Here is a 17,727-nt window from a genome sequence, read left to right on the forward strand (position 1 = left end):
TTCCACTGTCCGTCCAACTTACATCCGACTCATACTTACAAACAGAGGCAGCATGACGTCATGCCGGCCCCGTAAACCGCTCGGCGGCCGTCTTGCCGATCACCGCATGCTGTCCCCTACTGCCCAGAAGACCTGTCAGCAATCGCACATCAGAGCATGGCCACTTAAAGCGGGAGTCCGCCATTTTATTTTTTTTAAAGCCAGCAGCTACAAATACTGCAGCTGCTGACTTTTAAAATAATGACACTTACCCGCCCAGCGCGCTCCGCGATGTCGGCACCCGAAGCTGATCTCTCGATCGTCTCTCGGGGTGCTGCCGCCGCCATCTTGAGTATGGGAATCAGGAAGTGGAGCCTTGCGGCTTCATTTCCCTGTTCCCTACTGCGAATGCGCGAGTCGCGCTGCGCAATAAGGACGGTCCCCGCTGTCTCTGGGATCCGTGTGTTTCCCAACAGGCAGCGGGAGACCTTCAGAAAGGGGCGTAGATTCTGCGGAAAGGGGCAAACCTTCTGCAGAATCTACGCCGGAAGTGGGTGCAGATACCTGTACTGTACAGGTACCTGCACCCCCCTCCCCCCCTGAAAGGTGCCAATTGTGGAGCCGGAGGGGGTGGGGGAGGATTGCAATGAGCGGAAGGTCCACTTTAGGGTGGACCTCCGCTTTAACCCTTCCCTATACTATCCAAATATTTAAAACAATTTTTGGGCTGGAGTTGCACTTAAATGGACCCTGATCCAACTTACGTATAAATTCAACTTAAAGTGGGGTGCCCCTAAAATAAAAAAATAAAAAAAAGTCAGCAGCTACAAATACTGCAGCTGCTGACTTTTAGTAATCGGACACTTACCTGTCCCAGGGTTCAGCGGTGTGGGGGAACGAACCCCCCCCCCCATTCCCCGCTACACCGCACAGTCATCTGGGACACGTGACAGGTCCCAGATGACTGTGCGGCGCAAGGGGAACTGATGTCTTTGCCCGGGCAAGGAAGAAGGCAGACTACGAGGGACCCCCTAGCAACAGGTATTTAGAGGTGAGTAAAAAAATAAATTTTCCAATTATTTATTTTTTAAAGAATTTTAAACACTTTTTTTATTTTTTGGTGGCAACACCACTTTAAGAACAAACCAACAGAACGGATCTTGGTCCTAGCCCGAGGATTGCCGGTACTTGGCATTCTTGATGAAGCAAAGCCCTTTCTCTTTCTTCATCCTTTCCCGGTTACATCATTGTACTCCATCGCAGTTCTGCAATAATTAAAACCGAGAAGGTAAAGTGATTCCGTTTCACAATTCTGAGCAAACATTACCACAGGACCCGTGCAAGAAACAGGTTTTGTAACGTTACCAGCAAAGACATGCCCCCCCGCTGCCCGTCCTATATATACAGGGGCCCGGGACCCCAACAAAGTTCACAGCAGAAACTGCAGGACATCAAGATGAAGGCAACAATCTCTCTCCTAATCCTGGGGCTCCTCCTCATCCACGGTAAGAAAGAACATTTCTTTATTATACATAGGGATGAGCTCGGTGTTCGACTCGAACATCGGCTGGTCGTCTGTTTGGCGAATTCAGAACTTTGTGGACCGTTCGCACCAAATTCGTGTGGCACGAACGGCCCACAATGCCCTGCGCCATTACAGTGCATTGCTGACTCATGATTGGCCAAGCATGCACTGTGACCCCGCATGCTTGGCCAATCACAGCTCCGGCAGCAAGGAGAGCCATGATTGGCCACAGGCAGGATGGCCTTGTGTAGTGTGTTGGCGTGCAGGGAAAGAGCTAGATAGGCAGTGACAGTGTGTTCTTTGCTCAGGCATCTGCAGGAGTTAGTGGGTGTTGTGTGCCTCCAGCACAATATACACCTGTATCTACCCTTTATTGCTGGTGTTCTCTAATACAGGCATCTGCAGGAGTTAGTGGGTGTTGTGTGCCTCCAGCACAGTATACACCTGAAGATGCCCCTTATTGCTGGTGTTGTCTTTTGCATATCTTGCATATTAGCCTTTAAAATGAGCACTTTTGATTTCGAACGTTCGAGTCCCTTAGACTTTAATAGGGTTCTAAAGTTTGTACCAATTTTTGGTGCGTTCGAAGGTTCTGGTACGAACCGAACCGGGGGGGGGGGGGGGGGTGTTTTTTACACAGCAGAGTGAAGGGTGGGAGGCACAGCGGTACTGCATAGAAAGTGGGAGCGGGAGCAGCCGGAGATAACGTTTCATATTAACCACTAGAGACCCGCGCTATAGCCAAATGACAGCTACAGCGCGGACCTCCTTTGCCGGGACTACGTCTATTGACGTTGTCCTGTGCACGAGCGGCCTGCACGCCCCCTGAGGGGTGCGCGCGGCGTGCTCTGTGATCGGCAAGTCTATGAGACTCGCCTGATCACGGATTCGAGCAAGGGGTCGATCCCGACCCCTTACCACGTGATCAGCTGTCAGCCAATGACAGCTGATCATGTGATACAATGGAGTCGGTAATCGGCTATTATTCCTCCTCGCGCTGACAGTGCACATAGAAAAAAAAGAGCCGATCACGGCCAGCTTACCAGTGCCCACCTGCCCCCCTCAGGAATAAATAAGTGCCCCCCATAAGTGCCACCCATCAGTGCCCACAGTGCCACCCATCAGTGCCCACAGTGCCACCCATCAGTGCCCACAGTGCCACCCACAATCTGCCTCATCAACGGTGCTGCACCCCAGTGCCACATATCCGTGCCCATCAGTGTCATCTACCAGTGCCCATCAGTGCCGCCCATCAGTGCCCAGCAGTGCCACCTATCAGTGCCACCAATCAGTGCCCATCATTCCCATCTATCAGTGGTACCTATCCGTGCCACCCATCCGTGCCACCCATCCGTGCCATCTTATCTGTGCCCATCTTTGCCCATCAGTGCTGCCTTATCTGTGCCCATCAGTACTGCCATATCTGTGCCTATCGGTGCCACCTTATCTGTGCCTATTAGTGCCGCCTTAACTATGCCTATCAGTGCCCACCAGTGCAGCCTATCAGTGCCCACCAGTGCAGCCTATCAGTGCGCCTCATCAGCGCACTTCAATGAAGGAGAAAAATTACCTGTTTGCAAAATTTTATAACAAACTATTAAACATGATTTTTTTTTTTTTTTTTGCATCTTTTTTTGTTTGTTTAGCAAAAAATAAAACTCCGAGCTGTAACTAAATACCACCAAAAGAAAGCTCTATTTGTGGGAAAAAAATGATAAAAATGTCATTTGGGTACAGTGTTGTATGACCGCGCAATTGTCATTCAAAGTGCATCAGCGCTGATAGCTGAAAATTGGTCTGGGCAGGAGGGGGGTTTAAGTGCCCAGTAAGCAAGTGGTTAACAAGCTGGAGATTGGTTGCTAGGACTGCCCTGCAACCAATCATCTGCCAAACCTCATTGGTTCCCCGTAATGCAAAGCCTCTAATTAAAAGTCTAATGAGGAAATCTGCATTTTAAATATTTAATTAGATAGCCGACCGCAAACAGGTCAGCCCAGGATAAGGTATTTGACTCTTGCATGACCTCTTGATGTGTAAAATGCAGCTTCTTTGGTAGACACTACAGAGGAGGGACCTACTGTGGGGGGGGGGATGTGAAGGGGCAGAAGAGGCCACTATTCTGGGGGGGGGTAATGTGAAGGGACAGAATAGGAGACTATTGTGGAGGGGTGATTTGAGGGGGGCAGAGAGGAAACTATCATGAGGGGGGAAAGTGAAGGAGGGCACAGGAGGACACTACTGTGGGGGAGATGTGAAGGGGGGCAGAGTGGGAGGATATTATTGTTGGGAGTGATGTCAAGGGGCAGAGAGGAGGCTATTGTGGGGGGGGGGGGGGTGATTTGAAGGGGGGCAGAGAGGAAACTATTGTGGGGGGGTGATGTTAAGGGGGGCAGAGGAGGACACAACTGTATAGCCCCTCATTCTGGAACTATACCAGGCTTCCTGCTGTTAACATGGGGAGGGTACCTGTCAAGGGAGACCCCCCCCCCCCCCCCCGGATAAGCACCTTGTTCCTATGTTGATGAGGAGGATGCCTCTTTCCCACACCCCTGGCCAGATAGTCGTTGGGGTCTGTGGGCAGGGGACTTATGGGAATATGGAAGCCCCCTTTAAAAATAAGGTGGCCTAGATATTGGTTCTCCCCAAATGAATTCTAAAGGGATACCCCTATTAGTTTACAAATAATGTATAATAGTCAATAAAGTTATCACTTTGACAAATACTTTATTTTAAAAAAAAATGACCCATGTTGTAAATCCATCATCAGCCATGTTGTCCAGCAATGCAGATCCTTATCAATCGCAATGAAGGACTCCTGGCAAAAATAAAGAACCCCGCGGACCAGCCAACAAATTCGATCATGTTCCTCACTGACTACGAATGACAGCTACCGGGACCTGCTGATAAATGTAAACAAAGGGGTGGGGCATGTCCAGCATTGACCAATTACGGTCATGTCTATATTTGGTCAATGGCATCATGGAATAGACCCCGCCCTTTGTTTTACACATGTGCGGTGGGGGCTGTCCTTTGGAGCTAGTGTGTGACGGGAGAGCCAGGGTTGACCATGGATTTAGACGATGGGCCTTCTTTTATAATAAAGGATTTGGTTAAAAAAAGTTTTAAAAATTGCGCATGCGCAGACATGCTACAAGCCTCTGGTGATTCCTCAAGCCCTGCGGTGAAAGTGGCGTCAGAGCCAGGGGAGCACAACATCATTGTTCGTAGGCAAGAGGGATGGAAGCACTACAAGTGTCAAACACATGGGGGGGGGGGCAGGTGAAAATTAGTTGCTTAAAAGTAAAATAAAAATTATATATTGGGTACATCTCTGCACTACACATTACATGGGGGGGGGGGGGTCTATTTGTTGCACGAATGTTAGAAGCATTTGTGGAACTAGAATGAAATGTTACTTTATGTTTCTTTGTAATCGATGAGTCCCTGTATCGTCTGCGCCATCTAGTGGCCAAGATGCAGTATAGTTCTCTTATAGAGGGTCAGGACAGTATAGCACATGTTGGCCACAAGATGGAGATGATGATACCGGCATTCATCTCTTAGAACAAATACTAGATGTTTTGTTCAGCTTGTACGAATGCTTCTGACATTCAGGCAGTGAATGAATGAATAGAGCCCCCCCCTCCATGTTTTGTTTCTTTGAAATTGCTGCGAATACAAAAATATACTAGTTGGTCCTGCCAGAGATCCACTCTGCTACAAACTTCCTGTAGGGGGCTGACAACACTGCTGCTCCTGCTGCACTGAAATTGCAAACACTGTTGTCACAACTACCATGTTTTCACATTATGGACTATGGGACACCTCCTACTTCCCTCATCCCCATAGCATACGGTAGAGGTGTTTTGTAGTCCTGGGCAAGACTGACAACATGGCGTGGGATTTCAGTGGATCAGGGGCAGTGCGTTGTCAGCTCTGCAGACAAGTTAAGAGGCTCCCTGCCTGTGTCCTGATAATCTTTATATGTTTTGTTCTAGGTGAGGCTCTGAGGTGCCGGGAGGCCTCCTGTACTGGGGGTGGAAGTTGTATCCCCAGAGCGACAACCTGCAGAGAGGGCGCCGAGCAGTGCTTTACCATGATGAGGATCGCAGGCACCCGGGGTAACTGTCTTCTATATATTTAGACCTTTGACCCTTTTGCTGCCCTGATTATCAGTGCAGCACAATCAGTGCCTATCACTGCAGCCTATCAGTGCCCGTCAGTGCAGCCTCATCAGTGCCTCCTTATCAATGTCCATCAGTGGCACCTCCTCAGTGCCCCTCAGTGCAGCCAGTCAGTGCCCATCAGTGCCACCTATCAGTGTACATCAGTGCCACCTATAAGTGCTGCCCATCAGTGCCCATCAATGCAGCCAGTCAGTGCCACCTATCAGTGTACATCAGTGCCACCTATAACTGCAGCCTATCAGTGCCCATCAGTGCAGCCTCATCAGTGCCTCCTTATCAATGTCCATCAGTGAAACGAAACAAGCCAAAGGTCAGAAACAAATGGTTGCCGGTTGGGATCAAGCAAAAGCGTAGTCAGTAAACAAGCCAAAGGTCAGAAACAAATGGTTGCCGGTTGAGATCAAGCAAAAGCGTAGTCAGTAAACAAGCCAAAGGTCGGTAACAAATGGTTGCAGGTTGGGATCAAGCAGAAAGGGTAGTCGGTAAACAAGCCAAAGGTAAGGAACAAGTGGTTGCAGGCTGGGATCAAGCAGAAGTGTAGTCAGTAAAAAAGCCAAAGGTCGGTAACAAATGGTGCAGGGTGGGATCAAGCCGAAGTGTTGGTAAGGAACAAGCCAAAGGTTGGTAATAAATGGTAGTGAAGATACGGATGGCAACAGGAGTGACAAGAGAAAGATATTGGCTGGAAAGAGCACAAAAATCTGGCAAACAGGAAGTGCAGAGACTTAAATAGGAAGTTCATGGGAGGAGCAAAGAGTTCACGGATTATGAGAAACAAGATTATCCAAAGGATCAGACAGGGAACTCCAGCATTTCAGGTGTCTCAGGAAAAGTCACCGCTGGATGCAGGAGAGGTTGTAGGTTCAGATCCCTGTCCTGACACCGTCCACTGAAGCTAATAGAGCACAGATTGTATGTTTTATCTACGACAAGTGTCAGTTAATATTAATATCTTTTTTTTTTTTTTTTTTACTCTTGTTTTAGTCTTTCTGACTCGTGGATGTGCTACCAAACCCCAATGTGCAGCGATGAAGGCCCTCCATCCCAATACCATCTGCTGTTCTACAGATCTCTGCAACTGAAGCCTCAATCCGATGTCTATGGCCCCACAAACCATCTCTTCAGCTATTGGATGGGCCAAAAACATTGTCCTCCCCTTCCAAAAAACATTGTCCTTACCTTCCAAAAAACCTTGTCCTCCCCTTCCAAAAAACCTTGTCCTTACCTTCCAAAAAACCTTGTTCCTCCCCTTCCAAAAAACATTGTCCTTACCTTCCAAAAAACCTTGTCCTCCCCTTCCAAAAAACCTTGTCCTTACCTTCCAAAAAACCTTGTTCCTCCCCTTCCAAAAAACATTGTCCTTACCTTCCAAAAAAACCTTGTCCTCCCCTTCCAAAAACACTGTCCTTACCTTCCAAAAAACCTTGTCCTCCCCTTCCAAAAAACATTGTCCTTACCTTCCAAAAAACATTGTCCTCACCTTTCAAAAAACATTGTCCTCACCTTCCAAAAAACCTTGTCCTTACTTTCCAAAAAACCTTGTCCTTACTTTCCAAAAGACATTGTCCTCACCTTTCAAAAAACATTGTCCTCCCCTTCCAAAAAACCTTGTCCTTACTTTCCAAAAAACATTGTCCTCCCCTTCCAAAAAACCTTGTCCTTACTTTCCAAAAGACATTGTCCTCACCTTCCAAAAAACATTGTCCTCCCTTTATTACTGTATACCTGCTCAACCATTATCTGTAAACCGAAACTTATATCTACTTTATATATATATTGTAATAAATTCTTACAACCGCTCAAGTATTCATGTTATGTGTAAAGCATTTGTAACCTTTATATTCTCTCTGTATTATTTGTCTTGTATTTCTAATGATGATATCTTGTGGGGCTGAAATGATAGACTTGATTTTAGCAAACCTCTCCCATCCCCCACACAATTTTTTTTTTTTTTTTTAAAAAGACCTCCAAGACCTCGATCTGGCAATGTGCAAGAGATCCTCAACTGTCCTCCCAGCGAGTCAGCCAATGAGCGGGGGTGGGGGGGGGGGCAGGCTGAGACGTGGCTCTATATATCTTATGGACGCGTAGAGCGGGGCTCGGGAGCGATCATGCACCAGTGTTGCCAACCTCCCGTTATTTTCCATTATTTCTTATGGGGAAACTCACTTTCATTTACGAGTTGCTTTGGATTACCAGCCTTCTTCTGGAACTAGTTGGGTTCGTAATCCGAGGTGTCGCTGTAATTCCGCTTTACATTTTGTTGAAATCTGACTGGACTGCTTAGGTAATACTCCTGGAGTAAAAATCTAAAATATCCATTAATTGTACATGTGGCCTACAATAGACCCTGGCAGGTATATATGATATGGGTGGGGGCATTATAGAGTTTTTTTCCCATCACTTTAGGGCCCGTGTCTCACATTGTGACAGAAAACTGAGGTCAAGGGTTCTGCATGGACAATAGAGCCAAGAGGAAGCTGCCCTGCTTCTAAACTTTGCACCATTTCCATTGCCAAAGCCTTTGTTGTTTGCTTGCTTTGGCTGCTTTCCAGCTTCTATCTTTGGAAAAGGTTGTCAGGTTAACTTTTTCAATGTTTGACAGCAAAAAAAAAAAAAACCTGACAAGGGGTGTAACCCTTTCGGAATTTTCCCAACTCTTTCTGGTGACATCCATGTCAAGTGACCATCTCCCCTTGCATTGGTGGTGTGCAATAGTCTGTGGTAAGGGGGGGATTGATTGGGTCAAACAGCTTCACATCTCATCCTCCGCTCCAGGAGGTTCAGCTAGGGCCGTCTTTAAAGCAGGGCAAAAGGGGCAGCTGCCCTGGGCCCTGTCGTTGTTGTGGGGGCCCAAAGCAGCTGCCTCATACTTGCCAACTATCCCAGTTTACATTCCCTTGTCCCTTGAAGTTTTAGTCCTTGAGGTTTTAGTCCTGTGCTGTGTCCCAATATCTCAGTGTGAAGTGCTGCTACTAATGCTGCCCAGCTCTGCCCTATTGTTGTGTACAGATGACTCACCTGCAGACCCTGTGTTTACATGTAAATAACCAGCATTCATATGTAAATATCAGTGACATGCATATGTAAATAGCTGAGGCCAGCGGCATTGATATGTAAATAAAGGCGACATTCATATGTATATTATGCCCCCCTCCAGTGAGGAGAGGATGTGCTGTAACCAATAGCATCCAGTGATCAGTATTACTGTACAGTAATCTCTAGCAGCCAATCAACAAGCAGAAATCATGTGCTGTAGGTTACTGCAACTAATCAGTGAGCCTTAAGGAGTGCTGTAACCTCTAGCAACCAGTCAGTAAGCAGTAATGATATGTTGTAACTTCTGGCAACCAATCACAATCGCTGCCTGATCTGATACAGTAAACTGATTTTAAGTCTAGCTGCTATTTATTGTATGTCTCAGAGAAGGTGGAGAGTGAAATTGCATGGGGGTGAGGGGGGCCCTAAGAAAATTTTTGCCCAGGGCCCAATCAATATGGGCTCAGCATCACTAATAGACAGGTCCCTGCAGCCAGGGCCGGGACAAGGGGTGGGTAGGAGGGGTGGCTTCCCTGAGCACTGCAGTATCATGTGAAGTTGGGGGGTGCAACAAGGAGATTAGGGGGAGGGGATAAGGAGGAATTTGGGAGCAGCAAGGCATAAGTATTGTTCGAGGAAAGGAAATTTTTTGGGGGGGGGGGTGCTAACAGTGGTGGTTTAATGTTGGGAAGGGGGATGGAGAAAAGAAGATTTGTGCTGGGGGGGGGGGATATGTACTTTGGTGTTGTCATTCGGTCATTCAGTCTGACTCTTTGTGACCTCATGGACCACAGTGTACCAGACTTTTCTGTCCTCTACTGCCTCCCGGAGCTTGCTTGACTTCACGTTCATTGTTTGGATGATGCTATCTGTCCATGTTTTCCTTTTTCCATCCATGTTTCCCATAAGGTTGCCCCCTCATCCCTTTAAACCCGAACACATATGAATTACACGGGTTCTGAGGATAATTAAATGCAGATAAGGCAACAAGTGAGTTTTAATTACCAACCGAATCTGCCACAGAACCCATGTAATTCATATGTGTTCGGGTTTAAAGGGATGAGGTGGCAACTCTAGACATCGGGTCTTTTCCAGTGAGTCCTCTCTTCTCATTGGGTGGCCAAAGTATTTGAGTTTCTGCTTCGGGATCTCTCCTTCCAGTGAACACTAAAGCCCCGCCATATACACTATCGGATTTTCTGCAGATTTTTTCATTCAGATTGACCAAAACTATATAATATGAGGTCACACCTTAGGAGTTTGACCTCATATTATGAGGCACTGATGAGGAGGTACTCTGATGGGCACTGATTGGCATCATTGATGGGTATTGATCGGCAGCACTGAGCATCACTGATGGGTTCTGTTGGGGCTGCACTGATAAGCAGGACACTGATGATCAGTGCCTTTATTATCAGTGTAGATGTCCCCTTTGACACTTGTTGGTTCCTCTCCTGATGCTGTGACAGTGCAGGAGGAAAGGAATGCTGATAATTTACGTTGTGATCAGCTGTGATTGGACACAGCTGATCACATGGTAAAGGGCCGCTGTGATTGGCCCTTCACCCCAACCTGTGAACAGTTATGTCTGATAGACAGTCACGATGGGTACGGGGGGGGGGGGGTTCTGGGAGCACAACAACAGATGCCTTCCCAGATTTGGACGATCATTCTGTAGTCATCATTTGGCTATAGTGCGGTCGGCAAGTGGTTAAGCAAATTTGCCCCAAAGTATTCCAATTATATTTATGTGTGTCGGCCAAGGAGTCGATCACTCACTCATAATAACGTATGTTCTACGGCTATGTAGAATGACCTGATTCTGTACACAGAGCATAGAACTGCTGCAATTATGAATATTGCACCCGGCAACACCAATATAATCCTACCAGCTGGTTATTATTAGTCTTTTGTTACGAGAGAGAGAGAGGGGGGGGGGAGAGAGAGGGGGGAGAGGGGGGAGAGAGGGGGGGAGAGGGGGGGGAGAGGGGGGTGAGAGAGGGGGGGAGTGAGCCCTGTAAAGGTCCTCATCCATCCCAGGTCAGGTAGGGATCTTTGCACCCTATTCTACAATGTAAATAGAGAACAAGGAATGAGTTTGTTTGTCAATTCCAAGCAAACATTGCCACAGAACTCGTCTGAAAAATTCCGTTATATAATTGTACCAGTCGTGACGTAGCTTCACCCCGGGTCTTATAAGCTCAGGGGCCCGGGGGCCCCTACACAATTTACAGAAGAACCTGCAGGACGTCAAGATGAAGGCTGCCATCTCTCTCCTAATCCTGGGGCTCTTCTTCCTCTGCGGTAAGTACGAATATTTCCTTATTATACATTTTTCCTTGTCTTATTCTCCCATTACAAGTCCATTCTATAAACATTCCGCCATTGTCCACAATACCCCCCCCCCCCCCCCCATCTATACTGGCAGAACACTGACTTTTATTTCGGATTCCATAATTATTATTTTTATTATAGATACACACACACACATATATATATATATATATACACAGTATATGGTTTATATATCTAATGTATACTAGCAGCACACTGACTTTGTTTCTCATCCAATTTGTTCTCCTGAATATTTGTTACTTTATATTGAAGCTCCTCCTGGGAAGAAATGAAAATGTTTCAATGATTCTGACTTCTTTCAATGTTGCAGTTTAGAAGAAACAATGTAGAAAGTCATTTCCCCGAACGGAGAGCCCAGAATTGTTCTTTGTAGCCCATTGTTTCCATGTATTTGTTGTTTTCTTACCTGTGAAGAATAATAAGGATATTTTTCAGTCCATTTCCCATCAGGCTGTAGAACACGCAGGTTCATTTTAAACAGCATCCTGTTTTATAAATTATTGTTATATAATATTCTTTATAAACAATGTCACTTTGGGGGTTATTTACTAAAGGAAAATCCACTTTGCACTGCAAGTGCACTTGAAAGTGCCGTCGCTGTAGATCCAAGGGGGACATGCAAGGAAAATAAAAAAATATAATTTTAGCTTGCACATGATTGGATGATAAAATCAGCAGAGCTTCCACTCGTTTCAAATCTACCCCTTAGATTTAGAGCGACTTCCAAGTGCACTTGCAGTGCAAAGTGGCTTTGCCTTTTGTAAATAACCCCCTTTGTATCTCTCTATCTCCTGTCTGATCAATGTTTATAAACAATGTCACTTTGTATCTCTCTATCTCCCGTCTGATCAATGTTTATAAACAATGGGGGTTATTTACTAAAGTCAAATCCAGTTTGCACTGAAAGTGCACTTGAATGTAAAGTCACTGTAGATCCAAGGGCGACATGCAAGGAAAATAAAAAACAGCATTTTAGCTTGCACATGATTGGATGATAAAATCAGCAGAGCTTCCCCTCATTTCAGATCCACCCCTCAGATTTACAGCGACTGCACTTCCAAGTGCATTTTCAATGCAATTTCAAGTGCACTTTGCAGTTGTAGTTTGCACTTGTAGTGCAAAGTGGATTTGCCTTTTGTAAATAACCCCCAATGTCACTTTGTATCTCTCTCTGTCTCCAGTCTGATCAATGTTTATAAACAATGTCACTTTGTATCTCTCTCTGTCTCCGGTCTGATCAATGTTTATAAACAATGTCACTTTGTATCTCTCTCTGTCTCCAGTCTGATCAATGTTTATAAACAATGTCACTTTGTATCTCTCTCTGTCTCCGGTCTGATCAATGTTTATAAACAATGTCACTTTGTATCTCTCTCTGTCTCCGGTCTGATCAATGTTTATAAACAATGTCACTTTGTATCTCTCTCTGTCTCCGGTCTGATCAATGTTTATAAACAATGTCACTTTGTATCTCTCTATGGCCCTTTTCAGACAGACTGTCCTCTATGGGTGGTTGGATGAAAACTGACCACCTGACTGGGAACAGATCCTCCATCCGCCTGTTTGTAGGGGACGGGATTGGATGTTGGCGGGTCTATAGAGGGCGATGGTCAGATCAGATCCAACATACTGACAGGTGGACCCAATTGGTCGCCTCGTGTGAAAGGGGCTTATCTCCTGTCTACACAGTCCACTGCAAGCATAGATTTTTTTCTAATTCCTGGAATTGGGACTTTAAAGTTCCCCTTTAAAGCCGGGAGTGTTCTGTAGTCCTGGACGGGGGTTGGGATGTCAGCGGTTGGCGGCTCGCTGTCTGTGTCCTGCTAATCTCTATATATCTTCTTCTAGGGGAAGCTCTGCAGTGCTATAAGGGATCCTGTGATGGAGGAAGTTGCAGTTACAGTGAGACGACGTGCTCAACAGACGCCAACCGGTGCTTCACCATAACAATGAGCTCACGTTACTATTGTATGTCACCTTTCCTTGCTAAACCTTCAACTCCAACCAACCACATTTAATCTGCTCAGATTTTGTATTCCCGGGTTCCCCCTCCCCCTCTTCAACAGGATATTGACATTTTAAAGTTTTTAAAGCCTTACTACTTTTATTATATACCTTATATTAGTCTAGTGCTGTCATCACTTTGCTTATCTATGCAATGGAGGTAGTTCATTTCTAGTGGGAGGGGCCATTGCTTCCTGAATACATCACAGCACCCGGCCTCAGCACCCGGGCTTCACAGCACCTGGCCTCAGCACCCAGCCTCAGCACCCGGGCTTCACAGCACCTGGGCTTCACAGCACCCGGCCTCAGCACCCGGCCTTCACAACACCCGGCCTTCTCAACACCCGGCCTCAACACCCGGCCTTCTCAACACCCGGCCTCAACACCCGGCCTTCACAGCACCCGGCCTTCACAGCACCCGGCCTCAGCACGCGGCCTTCACAGCACCCGGCCTTCACAGCACCCGGCCTTCACAGCACCCGGCCCTCACAACACCCAGCCTCAGCAACCGGCCTTCACAGCACCCGGCCCTCACAACACCCAGCCTCAGCACCCGGCCTTCACAACACCCGGCTTTCACAACACTCAGCCTTCACAACACCTGGCCTTAAAAACACCCGGTCTTCACAACACTCGGCCTTCACAACACCCGGCCTTTACATCACCCGGCTTTCACAACACTCGGCTTTCACAACACCCGGCCTTCACAACACTCGGCCTTCACAACACTCGGCCTTCACAACGCCCGGCCTTCACAACACTCGGCCTTCACAACACTCGGCCTTCACAACACCCGGCCTCAGCACCCGGCCTTCACAGCACCCGACCTTCTCAACACCCGGCCTTCCCAACACCCGGCCTTCACAACGCCCGGCCTTCACAACGCTCGGCCCTCACAACACCCGGCCTTCACAGCACCCGGCCTTCACAACGCCCGGCCTTCACAGCACCCGGCCTCAGCACCCGGCCTTCCCAACACCCGGCCTTCACAGCACCCGGCCTTCACAGCACCCGGCCTTCACAACACCCGGCCTTCACAGCACCCGGCCTTCCCAACACCCGGCCTTCACAGCACCCGGCCTTCACAGCACCCGGCCTTCACAACACCCGGCCTTCACAGCACCCGGCCTTCACAATACCCAGCCTTCACAACACCTGGCCTTCACAGCACCCGGCCTTAACAACACCCGACCTTCACAGCACCCGGCCTTCACAATACCCGGCCTTCACAACACCCGGCCTTCACAGCCCCCGGCCTTCACAATACCCGGCCTTCACAATACCCGGCCTTCACAGCACCCGGCCTTCACAGCACCCGGCCTCAGCACGCGGCCTTCACAGCACCCGGCCTTCACAGCACCCGGCCTTCACAGCACCCGGCCCTCACAACACCCAGCCTCAGCACCCGGCCTTCACAGCACCCGGCCCTCACAACACCCAGCCTCAGCACCCGGCCTTCACAACACCCGGCTTTCACAACACTCAGCCTTCACAACACCTGGCCTTAAAAACACCCGGTCTTCACAACACTCGGCCTTCACAGCACCCGGCCTTCACAACACCCGGCCTTTACATCACCCGGCTTTCACAACACTCGGCTTTCACAACACCCGGCCTTCACAACACTCGGCCTTCACAACACTCGGCCTTCACAACACCCGGCCTTCACAACACTCGGCCTTCACAACACTCGGCCTTCACAACACCCGGCCTCAGCACCCGGCCTTCACAGCACCCGACCTTCTCAACACCCGGCCTTCCCAACACCCGGCCTTCACAACGCCCGGCCTTCACAACGCTCGGCCCTCACAACACCCGGCCTTCACAGCACCCGGCCTTCACAACGCCCGGCCTTCACAGCACCCGGCCTCAGCACCCGGCCTTCCCAACACCCGGCCTTCACAGCACCCGGCCTTCACAGCACCCGGCCTTCACAACACCCGGCCTTCACAGCACCCGGCCTTCCCAACACCCGGCCTTCACAGCACCCGGCCTTCACAGCACCCGGCCTTCACAACACCCGGCCTTCACAGCACCCGGCCTTCACAATACCCAGCCTTCACAACACCTGGCCTTCACAGCACCCGGCCTTAACAACACCCGACCTTCACAGCACCCGGCCTTCACAATACCCGGCCTTCACAACACCCGGCCTTCACAGCCCCCGGCCTTCACAATACCCGGCCTTCACAATACCCGGCCTTCACAGCACCCGGCCTTCACAACACCCGGCCTTCACAACACCCGGCCTCAGCACCCGGCCTTCACAGCACCCGACCTTCTCAACACCCGGCCTTCACAGCCCCCGGCCTTCACAATACCCGGCCTTCACAATACCCGGCCTTCACAGCACCCGGCCTTCACAACACTCGGCCTTCACAACACCCGGCCTCAGCACCCGGCCTTCACAGCACCCGACCTTCTCAACACCCGGCCTTCCCAACACCCGGCCTTCACAACGCCCGGCCTTCACAACGCTCGGCCCTCACAACACCCGGCCTTCACAGCACCCGGCCTTCACAACGCCCGGCCTTCACAGCACCCGGCCTCAGCACCCGGCCTTCCCAACACCCGGCCTTCACAGCACCCGGCCTTCACAGCACCCGGCCTTCACAACACCCGGCCTTCACAGCACCCGGCCTTCCCAACACCCGGCCTTCACAGCACCCGGCCTTCACAGCACCCGGCCTTCACAACACCCGGCCTTCACAGCACCCGGCCTTCACAATACCCGGCCTTCACAACACCTGGCCTTCACAGCACCCGGCCTTAACAACACCCGACCTTCACAGCACCCGGCCTTCACAATACCCGGCCTTCACAACACCCGGCCTTCACAGCCCCCGGCCTTCACAATACCCGGCCTTCACAATACCCGGCCTTCACAGCACCCGGCCTTCACAACACCCGGCCTTCACAACACCCGGCCTCAGCACCTGGCCTTCACAGCACCCGGCCTAAGCATAAAAAAAATGGAACTTCTGCTTTAAGGGAAGGTGACCCCCTGAGGAATCAATCACTCCTCTGTCCATTCATCACTGAGGCATAGCAAACTGTGTTTGCTATGCTTCATCTTGTGAATGAGCAGGAAGCCTCAGAGTATTCATACATCTGTGCAGCTGAGGCTGTAGAGAAAGAGACTAATAAATGTCCTCAGTCACTTTCGGCCGGGGGGAGGGGGGGCTGTCAGTTAGGCTGTATGGGGCCCCATGACTTCTAAAAGCCGCTCTGCTTGTGAATAAACTGACAGGTCCACCTGCAGATCAGAAATACGTCCCGCATTAAGTTGTATAGAGGCCCCACCTCCTGACTCCTCCCCCTCTCGCTAGAATTGATTTATATAACAATGACCGCTTCTCCTCCTATCTGACTTTCGAAATCTTCATATTAATTCATATTTTTAATTCCTGATTTAGTCAATGTAATCCGTGGATGCACAACCAGCCCCGAATGTGCGTCGATGAAATCCCTTCGTCCAACTACCATCTGCTGCTCTACAGATCTCTGCAACTGAAGCCTCGACCCGAAGTCTATGGGCCCAACGACCATCTCCTCAGCTTTCAGATGGACCGGAAACATTGTCCTCACCTTCCTACAACTGCTCAAGTGTTTGTGTTACGTGTCAACTATTTATAACTTTTATATTCTCGATGTATTGCTACGAACGATTTAACCTTGGACTAAAATAATAAACTCTATTTTAGCAAAGCTCTCTCCTCCCCCGCACTAAATTCAAATAAAGACCTCCAATCAGAAGCTTCTATGGTGACTTTTGGTCGGCTGGCCGTTTACAGATTCCACCTTCACTTCTCTTTTGTTGGTATCGGACTCACATTTTGGAATGCTCCGGGGATATCTGCCATCATAACAAAATCATATTATTCAAATAACAAAAATATACAAAATATATAAATACACTGGTAGCGAAATGGCAACATAAAATATACAAAGAGTGCAGCGCTAAAAGATTATCCAGAAGTGCTTTAAAGGAAAGTTCATTTCAAAAGAGTTCAGATTAGGGATGAGCTCAGCGTTCGGCTCGAACATCGGCCGTTCGTCTGTTCGGCGAATTCAGAACTTTGTGGACCGTTCGCACCAAATTCATGTGGCACGAACGGCCCACAATGCACTACACCATTGCAGTGCATCGCTGGCTCATGATTGGCCAAGCATGCACTGTGACCCCACATGCTTGGCCAATCACAGCGCCGGCAGCGAGGAGAGCCATAATTGACCACAGGCAGGATGCCTGTGGCCAATTATAGCTCAGGGGATTTTAGTACATGCCCCACACTATATAAGGCCGCTGGCGCGGCGGCTTTGTGTAGAGTGTTCCGGTGTGCAGGGAAAGAGCTAGATATGCAGGGACAGTGTGTTCTTTTCTCAGGCATCTGCTGGAGTTAGTGGGTGTTGTGTGCCTCCAGCACAGTATTCACCTGTATCTACCCTTTTTTGCTGGTGTTCTCTAATACAGCCATCTGCAAGAGTTAGTGGGTGTTGTGTGCCTCCAGCACAGTATACACCTGTATCTACCCTTTTTTGCTGGTGTTCTCTAACACAGACATCTGCAAGAGTTAGTGGGTGTTTTGTGCCTCCAGCACAGTATACACCTGTATCTACCCTTTTTTGCTGGTGTTC

General features: G+C 49.0%; 2 long non-coding RNA genes across 2 annotated transcripts; both read left to right on the plus strand.

Moving 5' to 3' along the window:
• Positions 1-1,325: 1,325 nt before the first annotated feature.
• Positions 1,326-7,420, plus strand: LOC143958014 (uncharacterized). Its single transcript, XR_013270078.1, has 3 exons — positions 1,326-1,484; positions 5,503-5,625; positions 6,676-7,420. It is a non-coding gene; the product is annotated as an uncharacterized LOC143958014 (long non-coding RNA).
• Positions 7,421-10,877: 3,457 nt separating this feature from the next.
• On the plus strand, positions 10,878-16,845 carry LOC143958015 (uncharacterized). Its single transcript, XR_013270079.1, has 3 exons — positions 10,878-11,034; positions 12,934-13,053; positions 16,506-16,845. It is a non-coding gene; the product is annotated as an uncharacterized LOC143958015 (long non-coding RNA).
• The last annotated feature ends 882 nt before the right edge of the window (positions 16,846-17,727 follow it).

Source organism: Lithobates pipiens, unplaced genomic scaffold, assembly GCF_037356315.1.
Source record: "Lithobates pipiens isolate NorthernLeopardFrog02 unplaced genomic scaffold, aLitPip1_a1.2 Scaffold_56, whole genome shotgun sequence".
In the NCBI taxonomy this organism is placed as follows: Eukaryota; Metazoa; Chordata; class Amphibia; order Anura; family Ranidae; genus Lithobates; species Lithobates pipiens.